The sequence below is a fragment of the Thunnus maccoyii genome, chromosome 8 (genome assembly GCF_910596095.1).
Source record: "Thunnus maccoyii chromosome 8, fThuMac1.1, whole genome shotgun sequence".
Lineage (NCBI taxonomy): Eukaryota > Metazoa > Chordata > Actinopteri > Scombriformes > Scombridae > Thunnus > Thunnus maccoyii.
Genome location: NC_056540.1, coordinates 6056495 through 6061835, shown reverse-complemented (window position 1 = coordinate 6061835; position 5341 = coordinate 6056495). Strand labels below are relative to the sequence as shown.

General features: G+C 38.1%; 1 long non-coding RNA gene across 1 annotated transcript; it reads right to left on the bottom strand.

Annotated features, from left to right (window-relative positions):
- Positions 1–3540: 3540 nt before the first annotated feature.
- On the bottom strand, positions 3541–5015 carry LOC121902448. Its single transcript, XR_006097550.1, has 4 exons — positions 4849–5015; positions 4694–4759; positions 3921–3980; positions 3541–3640 (listed from the first exon to the last, which is right to left on the bottom strand). It is a non-coding gene; the product is annotated as an uncharacterized LOC121902448 (long non-coding RNA).
- Positions 5016–5341: the final 326 nt, after the last annotated feature.

The following is a 5341-nucleotide window of genomic DNA, read 5'->3' as shown; positions in this document are numbered from 1 at the left end:
ATTTTTGGGAAATACGTAAATTGGTAAATTTGTTTTCTTGCTGAGAGTTAGATGAGAAGATTGATGCCACTCAGGGGTTATGCATGGGATTATTTCTTGGCTAGATGAGGCTCAGCTGGTTGCATGGCAACCTCACGATGACAACAAAACTCCAGGTGATTTGGAGCAACATTACATCTGTTAATGTCTTCACCTCTTCTGAGAAAATAGTTTTAGCTGCTAAACCCTTCAATATGTTCAAAAGTTAGTTGCTAACTTCATCTGTGGAAATGACACTGGTGAGAGCAGTGAGAGTCGACCAAAACAATAAAGCTGTGGGCAGTAAAACCAAAATGCTAAAAAAGCTCCAAAGAGCTGAGGGGAACTGCAGTGATGGGTGATAATTGTTTTCCTCTTTGTCTAGATAAGATACCTGGACACAGACTGCATATTAATACTGGGTGTAATAGGGTATACAAGTCAGGTCTTAGAGTTCAAAGTTAGAACATATATGCTCTTTTTCAGTGTGCAGCAGTTTTGTTGTTTTGTTCATGTCATCTGTATTGTATTTACTATCATAACGCTATCTACCTGCTGCCTTTTTGGCCAGGTCGTGAGAAAGCATGTGCACTGTGCATATGCGAAAATGTAAGTATCATGTAAGTATATGTGACCATTGTTCGATCCTGATGTGTTCATCCATTCCATCCTTTGGCAGAAATCAAGAAATACTTGACAATACGTACTCACACACGCACAAACGCATGACTGCACACACACTCTCTCCTCCAGATGTGTGCACACACTGGCACTAATACTTGCAGGTAAGCGACAGCCAGTCAGATATTATACACACTCATGCATAGACACACACATTTTAAAATGCGCGTGCACACACACACCCACACACATACACACACTTGAGGTTCCTGCCAGAGTGTGACTGATTGAATTTCAACCTTCTCCATGTCTGCAGGCCAATGGCAGCAGCATCCGCTGAGCAACGCACATTTTACTGCTCTCTCTGCCTGCATCAGACTGTGTGTAAGAAAATATGAGTGTATCACTGATTTATATACTGTATATGTGTTTTTTTTTCTTTTTGTGCCTGGACAAGCAAATTTTTCTGCATGTAAAGGACACTACCCCAGTAGCATGTTTGATTTGTGAAGGGCTTAAACCTGACTTTGCCATTTCACCTGTCCATGTGTGGCAGCCAAAAAATTATTATAATTTCCGTTTTTTTTTTTTTTTTTTAAATGTGTGTTAAGCTCATAATGTGAATACATTCAATGGCACACATCTGTTATATCAGTTTAATTTGCTCTTTGTTTCATGTTAATTTTGCAACTATTCCATTGTTTTGGTTATTTATAATGCATACCTTTTCCCAAAGTTATTATTTCCTTACACAAGTGACTCTCAATTCATTCCATTTCACTTCTTTTAAAGGTGGCAATTGTGTGAGTCATTCTACCATCAACAAGATGTTGAGAGACTTTTGGTTGATTGACAGGGGTCTCAGCCTATTAGTATCAGCTGTTGTGGTTGTTGCCTCCTTGTTCTTCCCCAGCTCCACTGAGGTATCCTGCACTTTGGTTAGGAGTATATTCTCTGGCTGAAGTACTTGCCAAAATGGAATTAAGCAGTAAACACCCCAAACATTCCTACATAAACCACAGTATTGTGGGTGATGTGGTCAGCAGAGTGAGGACAGCATCACTGCATGCTGTACGGAATGAAGCTTCTGAGTAAAATGTCATCCCTACCTTTGAGGTGGGCGACTCTGACCAATAAAAGGTCAATTTCAGCCTGATATGCAAACTAATCAGTGGTGTGCCCAGACACTTTGAAGGACAGTGGCTTATAAGGGGCATGCCTCCCCCAAAACACAATTTCTAATGGAGCTTCTGAGCTTCATGGAGGGCTGCCTTATGACATAAAATAAGATTAATTAACCACACATTTAGTAGAAACAATTCTTTTTTGTGTGTATTTTCTTGTTTGTATTTTGGTTGTTTGTTTTTTTTTGCAAGTGCTTCGATCCCAAAAAAGCAATTTGGTTCACAGATACATACAGAGGAATGTAGAGCAAGAGTTTATATCTAGGAGTTACAACACAAACAGTAAAGCCTCCCTGTGTGAGCTCTAATTAACTGATTAATGAGTCAATTAAAAACTAAGTAGTCATACAGTGTAACCTCAGTTTCGTGCAAATATTATATCATCTACATAAGCGAGTAGTTGAGCCAACACAAACCGCTGGATGTCATCAACGATAATTTTTTCGACAGACTATGGTTAGCAGAGTGGGGACAGCATCACTGCCAGTTTTACAGACTGAAGCTATTGAAGAAAATGTCATCTTCACCTCTATTGTGGTGAGAAACATAGACTGAACAATAAAAGGTCAATATCAGCCAGCTCAGTATAATTTAATGTTCAATATCCAACATTTTGAGGGCAATGGCTCAGTTAAACAAATGAGGGAACTTCTGAAGCCTCCACAATTTCTTATAGAACTTAATGGTAATAGGGTGACAAAAAACAGTGTATTTAGCCGTATTTTATCACGATGATGACTGTTTGGAATACATTGAATAACAGAAAGACACTGGCATGTGGATTATGAAGTGGATTATGCTGCAGGATTGGTGTTTGCGAACCTTCTATGGATGTTTGATATGTTTTGATTAATTTTTTGATTAAATCATCAGCATGGTGGTAATGAACAAATTACAGGACAAAAAAAAGCTATATTAGGAAAAAAAAGTCCTCCACTATGCAGTCTCTGAGGAAATGAAACCCAACACTGAAGACAAAGACATCATGCTCATTGAACGTCATGCTTGGTGATAATTAATAATTAGTAATAAGAATATCTCTTTTTGGTTCAGAAGGTCACTTCAGCCAAAGAGGGCAAAGTGGCAGCAGCTTGAGCCTCTTTAGCCACCGTATTCTGCAAGTTTCTGAAACTAATACATTAGTCTATAACCTTTATGTGCATCCTCATTCACAGGCAGATGGGTCATCAGCCTTTTTTGCCTTGACTGCATCAGTCAGCCAGAGGCCTGATGGGACACAGGGACAATAATTCGCAAGACAGCCACTGAATGAATTAATACCCCATCTTCCTCATCATGACCTCTAGCTTGTTTTCAGATTCAATCCATAACAGATTATGTTCGGTGCCATTTACCAATTCCCATTCCCACTGAAAGCAATACTGACCACTGACCACTTGAGCTGTAGATTGATTTGCAGGACGCCTGGGGGACAGAAAAGACACCAGAAGACGGATTACTCAATCTCCATAATAACTGAGGCCCAATTTAATTTGCTTTCAATTCAATCTGCTTCTTCACTTCCAAGTCGATTGGCTTTCTCCAAAAATTCAAAACACCTTTATGCTTGAGCAGGTTGTCACATCTAAACCAATTTAGAGGTAACTGTGAATAAATGCTGTGTCAAAAGCAAATGAATTTTAGGGTCAAACTAAATAATTAGAATGAATAGAGTGGGCATTTATGTTGTCCATTTGACAGAAATCTTGTCAGTATAGCCTGGCTTTGTTTCGTAGGTCATTTTGGTGAGGCTGATTGGGGTTGAGAGGACTTGTCCATCATCAGCTCAGCCTCCAAATAGCTTATTTGTGGGATGCCTGAGGGACAAAAAGGGCAGTAATTCACCACAGACCCAGTGCATGGACCTTTTCCTTCATGATGGCTTAAAGGTTTTTGGTAATATACTTCCAAAACCTAATAAGTTACAGACTGACAAGTACCTGCCTAAAACTGTAACCTTTTGACCTCTTTGGAGGTTAATGGTGCTAAGCACTCATATGGTAAGGTGGATACAGCTATTCACACTAACACCTAAATTCTTGTTTTGCTGTACTCACACAATGTTGGTAGCATAGGAAGAAAACCCAGAAAACCTACCTTTGCTCTGCCTTAGGAAAGTTCACCTATTATTCCAAAATGGTTACCTCCATGTCTAGCCTACCAGAGAAACACCAGAGAAACAGCCTAAATTAGTTGTTTTTGTAGTCTTACTTTATAAAAATAATAAAGATGTAAATATAAATGTTACATATTCTAAATATTACATTTTTTAAAACTGTATTCTGTATTCTTAATTAAGGATCAAAGATTGGTGTTGTATGTTGTAAATATATACTTAGAAGCAAAATAGTGATTTGTAATTTTGAGCTACATGAATAAAAATGATTTAATTTGACAAACAATGTATAAATTTATTAATTAATCAATTGTATTAGTATTAACACTGGATTTTATTTAGTTGTGAGTGGCATTTTGCCATGTGGGCAAGTGGGAGGTATTTAAACTGATATAAGAATTTTAAATAAGAGTCTAGGGAACAAGTTTACTCAAAAAGTTTACAATTTTTACTTTTACTTTTACTTAAAATCAACTTTAAGGCTAGATCTTAGCTTAGCTCACCATGAAGCCTGGTAAGCTAAGCTAACAAAGTACCTCTAAAGCTCACCAATTAACAAGTTACCTTGTTTGATTAATCGGTACAAAAAACTGTGTTAACATAAGTTGTGATTTTATGGCAAGGGTTGTGTCGGTCAAACTATTCCTTTAAGAAACATTTTTTGTTTATCAGTTGTGATAGCTAAACATGAATAAAAGTGCCAAAAATATTTCTGTTACAGTAAAAAAGCGTTAATTTAAAAGATTATTCTTACTCATTGTGTCATTAGACCTACTGTGTGCCCCACTCCTCCCATTCACTAGATGGATTTGTACAGTGCCTGAAGGACAGAGTAGAGGACAAATGAAAACAGAGACTAGACAAATTATCCATCTCCATCACAATGACCTCAAGGGTCAAACCACTGACCTCAAAAGAGAAGAACACATAGTCCCATTGCTCATTTGGATGGATTTAGCCGGAATCTGTCCTGGCTTTGGGTCTCAAGGCATACTACAGAAGTTAAGTGGGGTAGAGCAGACTGGCTGATCGCTACCCTGGCCTTCAAACCTCCAAACTATTGATTTGTATGATGCCTGAGGGCTGGAGGAGACAGTAATTGAAGACTTGCGGGACAAAGGGCTTATTTCTATCAAACTGTAACTGATGGATCAAACCACAGAGCTAGAAGAAACCCAGTACAACAGACGTTCCCATTAAGCTCTATCTGACTATACATTATCTTTAAATGACAGACAGACACATTTTTGTGTTTCATTCAATATTTTTTCTGAATGAATGCCATTTTTCAGTGGTGAATACAATAGTTAAAGAAGGGTTCATGCTTACTATGGACACAAACACTTTCATAACCACTCAAGAACCAACTGACCATGAAAATCTCTCTCAGAAATGGACAGCA